General features: G+C 38.5%; 1 protein-coding gene across 1 annotated transcript in view; it reads right to left on the bottom strand.

Annotated features, from left to right (window-relative positions):
* BNC2 (basonuclin zinc finger protein 2) overlaps positions 1 to 15,409 on the bottom strand; it is a 232,588-nt gene that overhangs the window by 25,367 nt on the left and 191,812 nt on the right. The window lies entirely within an intron of this gene.

Raw genomic sequence — 15,409 nt, forward strand, 5'->3', positions numbered from 1 at the left:
TTGTTAAATATACATTAAAAAGCATTTCACACTTTCATTTTTGCTAGTAAGCATGAGATTTGCCTGAAGGTAGGACTTAAAAATTCTGCAATGTAATGTCAGGCAATCCATTCCAGCACGTATTGATAAAAACATATTAAAATACTTATATAATGAATACATCATTTTATTGGCATCTTTCCTTTTGGGCAAATGCTGGACATAACATCAGCACAGTAACTATAACCAGCAAGCACTGTTGCAGGCCATCAAACCAGAATTATTCCAATGCTTCCTCATGCATTAAACAGTTTGAAAGCCTTGCAAGATACTCCACCGTACTCTCTCTGATCTTTTTAAATCTTGAATCTCAGCTTCAGAACCTTATCGAAACACTTTGGACTACACACTATTGCAAAAACCACTAGCTCTTGTTTGATTATGAAGCCTGCAAATACCCTTTTTCCCCCCAGGTCTTATTTATTTATTTATTTTATTATCTTCAGTCTTCAGAGGATTGATTCGTCTATCTCCTCACATTTTCTAAAGTACTGGAAAATGCAATTTGCACCAAATAGTAAAGCATCTATTTATTTCATTACAGATGTTTTTATTATTTCGGTTCTGATCTGTGTCAACTCTGGATACAAAAGTTAATGACAAAGATCAATTCCATGTATATTTCAGTACCTTAGATGTGACTGTAAAACCTTTAGAAAGGCTCTGTGCAAGACCATGCACAATCAAACCTTACAAGACTATGAAACCCTCAACAGCAATTAATAATGGAAAATCTTGCCCAGCTTACCCAGATGGAAAGCCCCAGAAACCATCTCTATGCAGAAAATGTTCAGCACGTATTTACACAGTGATGAAGGAAACACCGTGATGCAGATGCTGCTCCTCGTTTGCAGCATTGGTCAGGAAGTGTCCCCAGCTTTGAACAGCTTTAAGCAGTGTGGACATCTCTAATTTCTATGCCCTCCCAGTTCCACCTGTCTGATGGAGCAGTATTTTACAGGCAGTGAGTGCTATCTAGTAGAAATCATCCAGACCATCAAAAAACCCCACCCAACAACAAAACAATCAAAACCAAAATGGGTGAGGGGAGGGAGGAAAAAACCACCAACACCACAAACAAACAATTAAAGGACAGGTTCGTATTTTAAAGCTCTAAGATTATATTTTTCTCCCATCCAACTAAGTTTGGCTACTCTTCCCATGAGTGTGACCTAAAGGGTCTTACATCTACTTCTCCCACAACTGCCAGCCAGCCATACTGGTTCTATGTTTGAGTAATGGAACTGCAAAACCGGACTCAGTACAGATTTTGGTCTCTAGGCCTTCGCTGTCACCTCTGACCCAGTCTATGTGCACACATTTCTAATCCCAAGCCACAAGTATACACTCCTTCTAACTGTAACTTGCATTGTTTGAAGATGGAAATAATGTTGTCTAATTTACACTGCTTACATGTATTGAATTAGAATTCCTGTCTGCAGCCAGCTGCAGGCTGATTTGTAATGTACTACTGGTAGTAATTTGTTTTGTTTTTGCTTTAATTTGTAAATCACTCACAGGCTTATGTAACAGATGGATGCTTTACAAAAACTGATATGTAAGTAAATAAAAATTAAATACAGCCAGCACGACAATAACTCATGAGAACAGTAGGTACAGATCCTGTAACAGACTTCCACACGTAAGCGGAAGGTGGTATCACACAGTCCCTCACCCAGCAGCAGCGCACCCAGCTCTTTGCTTGCACAGAACAGGCAGACATCGTCTAAATGCGGGGGTTCCCAGTATGCTTTCGGGGAGTTATTCCACAGCTTAACTCAGAGAGGCTGGCAGTTGGCTACATGAGCTACCTTCTCAATGAGACGCCACCACCCTTTGTTTCATTTAAGTCAAGCCTTTGCAATGAGGAGGGCCAGACTTTCAGCACCTGCGAAGTCCCACTGATCAGAGAAACTGGCAGTCAAGGGTGTGATTGTCATGGGGTTACCCTCACTGTCACAGAAAACTGCAGGGAATCAGAAAGCTGCTCTTAAATAATCCTTGCCTAGTCCTACTAGTTATATCAAGCTGTATCTTGTTAATTTTCAGCAAGAAGTTGTTTGGCTTTTTTCTCCTAGCAAAAGTAAAGAAAAATTGCACAGATGCCTATATTTCATAGAAAACCCACTATTTATGGATACTGTGTAGCATATGCTTCAATATTTATATAGTGATGGCTTTCCATAAATCATTGCAAGTACGTATTCTGCAAAACTAGATAAAGAGCGAATAGGAATGTCATTTTTTGATAAAACTTGAAATTAACAAAAAATCTAACCATTATCCCCTTTGAATTAAGCTATAACTAGCTAGGGATATCTCTCTATATGGTAATATTTGATTAGAGGTTCAAGTCCTTTCTTACATGTAATCGATTTCTTGTTTCTTACAATCTCTCACGCTAAATTTTCTCCCCAAAGCCATTAAATCATATCCATATTTAAATATTTCATGACAAAAGGTTCCAATTTATATTACTTTTTTTCAGCTCACAACTGATTAAGCCAAGCCTCCTGTGACAATGTGTACAAGGAAGTCAGTGAGTATAGACATACCACTGCACGCTTATAGCTCTAAGCCAGGCAGTAGACAAGTAAGCCCAACCTGTACAGCACACAGTGATGCTCTTCCTTCTTTGCCCACACAGCCTTGTTTTTATTTTTATTTTATTTTGTATGTGTGGGTAGCTCTCCCACAATTTCAGATGGAGAAAATCTTTTAATCTCTAAATCATATTAAATTAACCTCTAAGGATACAAGACATAACCTTGAATCTTTTTCTCGCTCTGAACACACACTACACTCTATTATTTGTATAGATACAGATTCACATACACACACACCACGGTAGATCTATAAAGTAATGTCACGGTTAATCACTCTGAACCTGCCTCCTCATTTTTGCTGACCGTATGTTAGGAAGAGATGTGCCAGGATATGTTAGGGTACATCTTGTCTTAAACTTTTGGGTCAGATAGAACAAGTGATGGGTCAGATAGAACAAGTGATGATGATCAGATAGAACAAGTTGGATGATACAAAGAGGTTACAATAGAAGATGGACAGCAAATCACTCCAGTTCTTAGGAGCTTAATCAGGGAAGATTGTGAAGATGAGTCTTCATTTCCTGATGGCCTTTAGGCTTTACAAATTTCAAGCTTTCAATTCAGCTTTAAAACCTCCCAATTTAAAAACTGCCTATTCAGAAAATAAAGACAGTCTGCACAAACATACACTATAAAGATACACTGTAAGCCTTGAACTTTTGCTATGAAATCAGTTGTTTTAAACTCTCACTTTGTGTGAGAAGCTCCATTGACTCCAGTGCCTGTATTACCTGCAGGTAATTTTAGATGTCTACACTCACACAGACACCTGTATGTACATACACATACATACCACAAACTTTTTGCAGTTCTATTTTGATCTTACTAACTTCTTGGCATAGTTTAAATGTATATATACACCTGGCTGAATACATAGTGAGCGATGATTATATACAAGAATTGAGATTAATAGACAGGTTAAAAAAAACTTAAAATTGGTTCTTAAACAAGCCTTATGTTCTGGGAAGCACTCAAGGATTATTTTGGGGCACTATTGTGATAACTTCTGAGAACCACCCAAAGTTATGTAGAAAAACACATTTCTAGCCTTCATATTTTAGTAAGCTTGAAGATGCACCATAAACTGCCGCTTTTGATTCATGTCAGCTAAGTATCCATGTTACAAAATGTTACACAGATACATGTTTGATTAAATAATTAAGCAAGCCTAGAGTTTATCACAAATCTTTCTTCTATAAACCCTTCTTAAAGAGCTATATATTTTCTAGCTGATCTCAAAGAAACATTTTGAGTGTAGCTATAACAGTTGAAAAGCAGACTGAAAGATATTCATTTGGTCATACTATAATTGCAGAGGATGGTTTTAATTAGGGTGTAGACAGAAAAAAAATCAACATTTGTTTCTAATAAAGAAAACCCTACATAATTTCCATGATTTAGGGTTTGTTGGTTTTGTTTGGCTAAATTTCACAGGAGCATCTCTTTGCTTCCCAATTAAATTTCAAGCTGTTACACCATGGGTAGTCCTACTACTCCTGGGGTAAAAGCTACCAAAAATGTGCAGGAGCACACCAACTCACATTAGTACAGATGAGGCAATGTGCAACACCTCTTGCTCATTTTGGCTAACTCCCGCTGACTTCAGTAGGACAGAAGTAAGCCCTATATCTAGTTTTCCACAGAAACGTACACTTACATACAATCACATACTCATTTTCCTAGTAGGTTTTTTACCATGCTGAACCTAAGTCACCTTTGGCTCTGTAAACACGAAGAAAAGGTGTGCATACTTGCTTACCATGATTATACATGTGCAACTGATGTGAGATTTAACATAACCAGCCTGCAAAACGTGATGGTTAAAATTTTTTCCCGTCATCTGTCACTTCTCATCCACCTCCCACCAGCCCCGCTTCACCAACCGAAACTGTATGAACGAACTCATGTTTAAGTGTCAGCAGTCCTTTCCTTGAGTTATACTGCTGCAGCAGGAACAAACACAGTGCAGCACTACCGAGTTTTCAGTCAATAACGGAAATCTTTATCTTTTGGCTTCACTGCAGCCTCCACTCTGCTAGAAAAAAATCAGATAGATCTTCTTCCCTTCTGACACCCTCTTTCCCTTACCTGTTGGACTTGTTTCCTTTGCCCCAAAGACACAGAGTATGCACGAGGATAACAGCATGTTACAGCAGGAGAAGAGAAGGTGGCTGTCTTTCCCCAAAGTATCACTGAGAATGACGCTGGCAATATATATTCAAATGAAGAGTAACATGAAGGAGATTTTATTTACTTATATGCATGCTTACATTTACTTTTCCTGGCAGGTTTGTAACGGTACTTGCTCTGGTTGCTCCTTAGACTCCAGGTCTCCTTAGGCATTCAGCAGCAAAAAGCTTTGCGTTTTGATCAAAAGGACCCCCAAAGACCTTTGCAAACTTTACTAACTGATATTGTAGACACTGGGTCATATCTGGCTGTACTTTAGATCCAGAGTAATTGCACTTTAAATCCAGAGTAATTCCACCCACCATGTTGGAAAGTAATTTTGACATAACTTAGTCCTGAAACATGATGTGGAGCCAAATCTGTTTGAATATATATCAGGGGCGTACCACCATGGTGGAGTACAGCGGCTGTGTAACGACACACAGGAGCACTGCTCAACGGTGTCGGAGTGAAAGTGAGGAACACCATGTCCTGCTGAAACTGCAGATGGAACGTAAGGAGGTGGAATGCAATAACCGCAGCTGAAACGGAGCCAGGACACCGCTGTTAACCACCCACGCTCTTGCTAAATGGCCTACAGGGTCTTTACTGACCAAAAGTATGCAGGTCCTCTGTTTTATATCTCATCCCAAAGACATCTGCCAGCAGCAGAGACCCCTGCACAAGCAACCTGCTGGAGCACTGGTTCTGGACTAATTTGCAGGGAGCGGTATGAAAATACTGGATCCCCAACACGACTCCTTTTGGGGGCTGAACTTCCTCACAGGGCACCCCCAATTGCAGAATGCCTTTTCATTTTTCAGGTTCACCAACTTTAAAATACATTTGAGAGCATTGCCCTGAAAGATGATGACACTCTGTCAAATGCCAACTATAAAGCATCCATGCGAAGTGGGAGTAGGGGAGAGAGTTTCTTACTGTTTTCAGGTAAGAAACATTCATTTGACCTCCTTCCTACTCTTCATGAATGCGTATTCACCTCTGCAACTCCAGTAAAACTATTAGGATGCAGGGGCACTAGTTTTAAATGCTTCTTCTGATTTTTAAAACATATTGTTTGACTTTTGATAAAATATTCACTTTGTTATGGAATGCTCTTGATTATTGGCCAGATAAGAATGTATAATTCACAAGACAATGACTTTTTTTTTCTGAATAACACTACATACAGCATTTTTATTTTTAAAACTATGATAGATCACTGTGGGGTTACAACATATTTAATCACAGCAGCTCGAGCTTCATTCAGCTAATCATAGCAACTACCTCAAGCCTCTTTACAATTGGGTGCCTGACGAGTTTTTTTCACAGTAAGCCTCTGTCTGCACTTGGAGGAAAAGAATCTAAGCACAGTCAGAGCCCAATACTCTTCTTGCATTTACTAGTTTTACAGTGGTATAACTCCTATGATATCAACAAAATTTGCTTTGATTTACAACTGTCATGTTGGTCACAACTATTAAATGGCAAAATCTGTCTCTAATTGATAACGGTGGAACTCCTGTTAGCATGGATACACATTGATTCAGTAGCTCTAAGTTGATCCAAAGTCATCTTTCAGCAGTTTAATTATCTCATTATTTGACATTTATTTTGAAATACCAGTGCCACTTCCCAAGTATTTTGCCCCTCTCCCCACAAGGACTGCACAAATTTTCAAATGCAAACATTTATTCCCTTCACCATCAGTTCTGGTTGAGACTTTCAAAGGATTTCTAAAGAGTCTCCGAAATTAAGAGTTAATGTGACGTGACCAGATGCTTTATAGTGTCTGCTCACAAAAACATTTTTAATGCACACTAAGGTGAGGGATTTTTTCTCATATTCATCAAATAGTAGAATATCAAGATTTTATAGAAATTGGGTATTCAAATTCCTTAAACAGCTTTGAAATCCACAACCTTGGACCCCAACTATAGAGGAATATTTTGATACCTTTGCTTCTCTACAACCTGTGAGAGTGGAAAATTCATTGCAATGTCTCTGAAGAAGCTTTGTCACTAACTTGTGACAGGTAACAGAGTGTTTGCCCTTAGGCAGACATGGCTCCTAGGGGCAATCAAACCACCAAGCACATGGTGTATGAAGGCAAAAATTTTAGACTGTATGAGGTGCTGTGGGGACTTTTCAGGATAGGATGTAAACAGAGACACAAACGTGGCAAACCACTGAAATAATTCCAGCTATAAATTAACTTTACAACACAATTTTGCATGTAAGTGGGCATAGCAATGATTGATTTTCATACTCACTTTCACCAATTTTTGCATATATAGTTGCCCACTTTGGTATGCCATGTAAGAAAATTTGCCCTGAAATCACTTGCAGTTTTACTGTTTGGTGTCAGTGCTGTGTAACTCACTGAGAAGTGTTTTCTATGCTCTGGCAATCTTACAGTAAATTTAGTAAGCTACTTAACCCTCTCTTTCTGAGCCTCAGTTTCACCAACACTGAAAGAATGACACATGATTTTTATGAGAAACAGGAAACATTCACGAAGAGCACTGATGAGGTATTGTATTTGCAGTACCCACAGCCACAAGTACCCTGCAGTACCCAGGCTTTCTTCAGTCAAGACCTTCCCCAATACACAATGTGATAATTCAAACAAATCATGTCTGACATCCTTGCTCCATCTAATATGGACTGTACCAAAATCAGGGCAAGACTTCTAACACTTAAGTCAGATCAGGTTATCAGACGGTCCTTTTCTCACTTTAAATCTAAACTGACTACAGCCATAACCCTAACTAGAAAATGTAAGCAACAAAAGCTAGGTCTTCCCAGCCTTGTAAGTAAAACTTCCAAAGAAGTCAGTAAGAAATTTGTCTAACCAGGGGCATTGTAAGGAATTGAGAAGTTGCCCAAGGACAAAAATACTGGAGTAAAAGTGCCAATAAGTTATACTCATAAATCTGATTTCATTACACGTTTGGTTTTCTGACTGAACCCAAATTGTGCCTCAATAAAGGGATTCAGCTGTACTATATGCTGGGTATATGAATGGCAGCAGAACCAGGAGATTGATTTTCATCTTTAGTATTCATTAGGGGACTATGCATTATTACTTGCAATATATACAACACAATCTTAATAAGGCCTTTTTCCTTTGATTGTTTACCTAAAAAAATTACACCAAAAAACCCAAGTGTGTCATAGATGGCAACATGACACAAAGGGAGACAGCAGGGTGCAGAAGTGACACCAAAAAGGCAAAGGTCACTGGAACATAAAAATGCTACGGTACATGAAGTGAGCTATCTGTTTGCACATATTAGAGGCACTGAAATGCAAAAGGAAGTGGGGGAAATTATATTACAGTGTACAAAGTAATAATAACTGTGCCTGCATGTCTTAATACCCTCTTGTCCCAGCAGTCCTGACTTTCTAGGCAGCCCACTTCTCCACATTAACAGTAGTCATTTGGAGAGCAGCAAACGTGCCATTAAAGCACTTTTACAAGTGTATATTCATCCACCAATTAGCTTAATGTGGCCGCTTTCTGCATATTTTCTATCCAGGCTTGCACAAATCTTATTAATATTTCCCCCTAGCGCTTTGACAGATTACCTTGTCATTATGCATCCTGGAGCCTTTTAAACAATATGGGTAAACTACTGTTTGCGAGGTTAATGACAATTATCCCCTAATTACTGCATAAGTCACTCAGTCCACTTTATCTCATAGGCAGGGTTCTGCTCTGTGTATCTGCCATTGTGTCACTGTAAATGAATCTTGTATAGCTATGTTTATCTGTCGTTGCCTTGTAAATTACACTGACAGAAGAATGAACAAATTACTGTGTGTCATCACTTAAATACGGCTTCTGATAAAAAAAAGTCCCACAAGCACAGCACTTGAATTTTAGCCTGATCACAATTAGTAAACACATATTGAATGTTTTAGGAGATATATTTAGAAGTGGATGGGACACAGTGTGGTGGAAGAAGGCTCTGAAGTGGTAAGCCTAAGGGCGGTAAAACAGAGGAAATATGGAAAGCTACAGTAGTCATTCCATGATCACCTCCTGAGAACTCTTCTGCTAATTTAACAGTTGATAGATGAGCCAGTGATATCTTCCAAACAATCTCATATTCAGGGCTGTGCCAAATTCCACAATTTCTATTGTTTCTGACCACAGCCACATAGGATTTTTTTCCTAGCTGAGAAATCCAAACACAAGTTGGAACTGAAGTAGCATCCATAAAACCACAGGCAATCCTAATTTAATAGATGCATTTCAGAACAATATTGAAGAAGATTAATAATTTGGATCGTGTCTGCCCTGACCAGTCCTACAGATTCCAATAGGATTGCTCAGTGCACAAGCCAGAGCAGAATCTGGCAGGCAGCACCTAAGTCAATGTATTGATTAAAAAACAAATAAAAAATTAAATTAGCACATTGCCTACTGTTTTCCACAGTGCCTGCTCTTTGAGTCATCTCCTTGGTGTAATTAGAGTTCAACAGAGGTAGAGAAAAAATTCTGACTTCAATTCACCCTCTATGCATTGAGGTAGTTCTACCTCAGGAAAGGAAAGCAAAATTGGCAAATACCAACTTCCTGGTATATTCCATTTTCTGAAGCAATTTCAAGTCACAGTTAAGAGTACTCTACTGGTAGGACATCACTGAGACCAGATATGTTCTGCTCTGAGAAAGAAAGTTGACTCATTGACCTTGATTCCTTCTTTCACCAAAGACAGCTCAATTACTTCAACAAGAAGCACATACATAGTCAGTGCTCAGAGGCAAAATAAGTCTATGGTAAAGAACATTAAAACAACAGCTGCTTTTTAAATAATGTTTCTTCCTATATTTGGTCTTGGAGAGGTAACTGATTGATAGCCCTAGGAACCACAGTCTTTTGCAAACAGTACAACAGAGACAGTGCATTTCCACTCTGTTCTGGGAAGGTCTCTTCTTGAGTCAGAGAAGGCCTTTTAGTACTGGTTTTGTATCGCTGGCAATCACATTAATTGTAAAGAGTTAATAATGAGTGTGCTTCTTATTGTGACTCAGGCTACAAATTTCATTTCCTCAAACTCAGTGCAGTCACAGCATGTGAACTTCCTCTCTCCAGTGGCTTGAGCAGAAGCTGAATCCTCTCACCCTCTCTCAGACCTGACATTTACCTCTTAGAACAAGGGTATTTCCCTGCTTGCCAGGCAAATGGATGATTCGTGGAGTGAGATGCTCTTTTAGCTACTTAGATGAAATTGCCTGCTGCACAGCTTGCAGGAAAACCAATGCATAACAATGGGTATGTCAACCCTGCATCCTGCAATGGAGTTACACACTAATGCATTTTATCAGCTTTGGGGACACACTTTATACACGTATATATGATACATTCACAAATGATATATGCATTGACATGATATTTGCATATTTAAAATGTATTTGATTTTACCTTATGTTTTACACATGTCCTCATTCAGCATACATTCCCATTTTATACACATGCTAAAACATGTTCAGCACCAGTTTCTGACTGGTGCAGTACAAAAAAATGAAGTCAGAAGGACAACTTGCAAATTGGAGCAGAATTATGATTCCTGAAGGGTAGCAATATAAAATTGTTTAAGCTGCTGTACAAGAAAAAGGAAAAGTCAGAATTCTTCAAAACCTGATTATTTACTGCAATTCAGCGGGTTATACCAACACTGAAAATCTTTTTATCATAGTAAAGTGTACATTTATTTTGTTGGATTATGATAGTGTCATATCCAGAAAGAATGGACAGACTGAGAAATAACAAAATTACTGATATTACTGAAAATAACAATGGTTTGAATGGAACATGGATGAGGACAGCACCTCTGACCATGCTCTCAGTATAGGTTGGAAGAAACAGCTGTAGTGAAATGGTAAGAAAATGTAACAGCCATCACTGCCAGGGATAACTGAAAAGACTGATCGATTTTGAGTAAGCACTACCTCAAGGGTTTTGGTCCCACTAGGATTGATCTTTGTGTCTGTCCTGTGTTCAGTCAATGCAACTTTCAGCAGGGTATCCACTGCAGAAATAAATGGAAGTGCTGCAGTAACCCTCCAACCTCCCTCTAAGTATGTTATTTTCTCTCTACGCTGAAAGAAAAGTAAAACCAATGTGGCTGATGATAAAGTGCTAGGCAACAGATGGTTTAAAATATTTAAGGACACAGAACAATGTTATTGTCATTATTTGAAAAAATGCATTTCTAAATTATTAATATTTCTCTTTGAATTTGGAGGTTCTTTGGCCTCTGACAATTGCTAATGGAAGAGAAACTCTGCAAGACAGAGAGAAGTGTTATACACTTGTAATAGGTAAGTTGGCAGTCCCACCAAATAAAGGTAAGAATTAGTACCTGTTTTCTATGCAGGCAGGTGTGGGCCCTGAATACAACATTAACCTTTAAGGGCAGGGAAACAATGCAGGCTGCTTCAGGGGAAAACTGTGAGACTGGTGTAACTGAACAATTTTTACAAAAAACCCTGGCAAAATAACAGAATGAAATTAGGTTACAGCTAAGAAAGCAGACAGGAGACACATAGTTATACATGCCAGTTAGGATCTTTAAAAAAATTCCATATACTGTGCAGTATTTTCTTTTGCACATTTTGAGTTTCATGATCTTTTTTTGAATACTCTCTAGAGATACCGAGTTACTTGCAGAGAACTCTATTCATTAAGGAATATTATTTAGAAAGGTATTATTCAGCTTTGCCTGAGATCTTTTACATTTAAATGAAAGGATGCACCTTTGATCTAAAACTGATTCCAAACCCTATGTGATACTTTGTATGGACATAGATCAGCAGGTGGTAAAGGTTGAGGTAAGCAAGAAAACACCATAAAATTTAAAATGTCCGTGGCGATAGCAAGACAGCTCAGTCACAACATTACGTACGAAAGAAAATTCTGAAGAGGAACATGAACATTTAGAATTCTACTAAACCCATTATTTTTTTGTATCAATTATTCACCATTTCCAGAGAATTTCACACACTGTGGAGTTTTAGCTACCATTTTCAGCTCTCAACAACAGTACAGGAAGAACAAACCACATTTTTCATGAGGAATTCATGTTGAGGAGGACACTGGAAGATATGATACATATCCACAGTGTGGACTAGACAGAAGAATAAGCAAGAGAATGATAAATTTTGGAGATTAGCAAGCACCGTTTGCTGGCCTAACCTTCTATTTAGGCAAAACTCCCTTTTTCCAGACATAATGGAAGTTCTGCTTGAGTAAATTCTTCGAAGTCGAGCCATGATGAGGCCTGCGCCACCCCTCTCATTATTCCAGTCAAATGGCCTGGTATGGTATGATGGACATGATCATATAAGTGACCTTGGTTCATGTGCAAAAAATCTGCCTTATTTTTGGTCAGTTTGCAGCTCCAGACTTACTATTTGAACTACAGGTACAAATGACATAAACGCTTGCAAATTCAAACTAAGTGATAGAACTGTACCTATTCTTAGGGTTTAAAGAAGGACTTAAAACATCAATCAGAAATCTCACAAACTACAAACATTTGTCACCTGAAAAGAAAAACAATCTTTTTGCATTTCAAATGCTTTTTTGTATTGTAATCTCAGAGAAAGAGGTGGAGGTGGGCAACCCCAAGGAAACTGAAGCTTTAATCCTAGACTTGCCAGCCACTTCTTGTATATTCTGGACAAATCATGGTCCTTCCATGTCTCAGATCCTTGTCTTTAAAATGGACATAGACAACATTCCCCCTTACTTCATGATGATGTTGTAATGAAAAACACGCCACAGACTTTGAAAGGCTGAAGTCAGTGGAGCCCTACATATATGTAACCCTGAATAAACAGTCTATTGTGAACGTGACCTGCCTTTATGAACACTCAAACAACTCTGTCCTGCAGTAAGGTTTTAAATGAACTGAGCTACAGAAGAACTGAAAAGACAGACTTAGAAAGAGACTATCTAGAGAGCTGCAGTAACATTCACACTCCCTTTTTCAGTGGAGTACAGTGGGACATGGCCAGAAGGATTCACTTCTATGATATGCAGACACGTAAGCTATGATCAGTCAATGAACACCTTTTCTAGTTCATCCTTTCAGAGAACGACCTTTATTACACTGTGTTGTGATTGTTTCATTCATGCTTATTATGTTCAGAGCTTACCAAGTGAAATAATTCTCAAATAAAAATACCAATCCCACTTCCCCAAATGGACACCAATAAACTGTCATTAGATTACTTGTAGCATGGCAAACTCTGGAGGAAATAACAGTGCTCATACTTGCAAGTTTCTTTTGATAACTTTACAAGCTGTCCTCCCACCCCAGGGGACAGACCACTTAATACAGAAGAGACTCCCCTGAATACAAATAATTGTTGCAAAGCAAATAAAATGAATTATTTTCATAAAAAGAGAGCTGTAAGAATAGCTTGGCAAAATGCAAGCAAAAAGTAAATTTTAATGTCTTTGGCACATCTCCAGCTCTTAGAAACGACATCCAAAGTTGGTCCAAGTGTGGCTGATAAAGCAGGCTTAGAGCTGCCTTTCAACTTTCACTTTTTAATAATAAAAAATCAATATATGGAGGATTAAAAACCTCTTGGTTTTGATTTTCTATATCAAAACCAAAGGATGACAAGGTTGTGGTGGTGTATGAAACTGCTCAGGCCACAGCCATGATGATGCAAATATTTTATACCCTATTTATTTATTGCACTCTACTGAGAGGCTGAAATACATCATTAAAATAAAATGAAATTAATTATCTTTTTTACCTATATATATCTCTTACGTGAAAATGTAATCCTGACCATGCATTCTAAAACCCAGAAATTTAACATATTACAGTTCAGACCCTAAATTAATCATAAATGTCTATTTTAAAATAAAACAAGGCATAGTGTGGATAGCAATCTGCATACAAACGTAAATGCTGTAATGGGGCCAAATGCACTGTGAATTACACTATGGAGTGAAGGGAAAGTATCACGGTGTACAAAAGAAAGAACCAAGTGAATCGCTTTGCAGTCACAGACTCTCTCAGCTGGTCCTCAGTGATGGCTATGTCTGAAATGCAACTGTTCAAATAGTTTTGTGAAGGAAGACAGACTCTCCATTTCATTGTTCACAGACAGACCAACTGAGCTTGGATCAATTGTGATAACACAGAAAATCTTGTATAGGCAAAAGGCCATATTCCTGCAATCTTGAAAAAGGCAAATGGGAACTGAAAACTGCAAGCCAATGTCAATTTTGCCCACATAGGACAGCAAGGTCAGACCTCTAGAGGGATCTGTAAAACACACAGTAAATGGAGTTATCATTTACAAGTTATTTAAAACATACAGGTATGTCTTGAAGTCCTCTTAGCAAGAAATGACTGCTGCCAAGTCATTAGAAATGCAACATTAGTGTTGTTATGTGATCAACTCCTGGAATTGTCTTCTACATTTTTTCTTAAGAGAACTACAGAGTAATTAATTCAGTTTGGTGGAGCTAAACAGGCAAGGTTACCTCTAACATGGTGGTCTCAATCCACATGAGCTTGAAGGAGGTGACCACACCTTCTAAAATCCATTAATCAAATCAAATTACTATGCAGGATTCACCATAGGAATAGCACAGCAGTGTAAGCATGTTTAAACAATTATATTGTGGTGCACACATAGCAGCAAGGACACAGAAAAGAGCAGCAGCTGTAGGTCAGAACATGCAGTAATGCAGTGGCTTACACCTGCCTTTTTACTGATCTGAGGGAGTGAAAAACATTGAATTTACACTCACACAAAGAAGGCACTAGAGGTACTACATGACTTACAAACAACCTTTGACACAAGATGTAGTAAAATTAGGTTAAAGCCAGGCTTTGTTCTTCCTTAAGTAAGTGCAGTTTTAGGAGGGAAAATAACACAGGGAGACGAAGAATGAAGCTGCATTTTCACAGCAGCAGGACAGGTGAGGTTTGGAAAGAAGCAGTAAAAACTATGTATGAGAATTAAGAGAGAGGATAAAGCAATAGCCTACTCCCTCTGCAACCATTCACCCACCTCTTTTTCCTATTTTTCAACCAGAGTGGTGAGAGCTGTGGCTGCAGAACACCCACCTATAGTATAACCATCCGTAAGCGAGCACTGGCTGGGCTGATGCCAGAACAGTAAAAGCAACATTCACTTAATATTTTTCAAGCACTTTGTATTGTACAGAGCCCTCTAAGGAAGATTGATTTCCATAAAGCCCCATTTCCATCTCAAGGTACTGATGATGCCATAAACCGCAAGAGTTTCTCCACTCAAACCATGCAGTGGAATTTCAGACTCACCACAAGAAGCCCACGAATTAGCCAAGGCTCGAGGAAAACTGGCATGTACTGCAAGGTATACTGTTAGGTCAACCTCAGGATCGAAGAGCAATAAACCAAGACAACAGTGTCCAGCTTTAAAATAATTACGCACACATGCACGCACACACATTTCATGCATTTTGTTTACATTTCCTAGAGAAATCTACCTATTATTTAAAGTACTTTGATCATCACTCTACTACCACCCAGGTAAAAGCTCTCTAGTGAATGATGGTGAGGCAGAAT

This window comes from Gavia stellata, chromosome Z (genome assembly GCF_030936135.1).
Source record: "Gavia stellata isolate bGavSte3 chromosome Z, bGavSte3.hap2, whole genome shotgun sequence".
Taxonomy (NCBI): domain Eukaryota; kingdom Metazoa; phylum Chordata; class Aves; order Gaviiformes; family Gaviidae; genus Gavia; species Gavia stellata.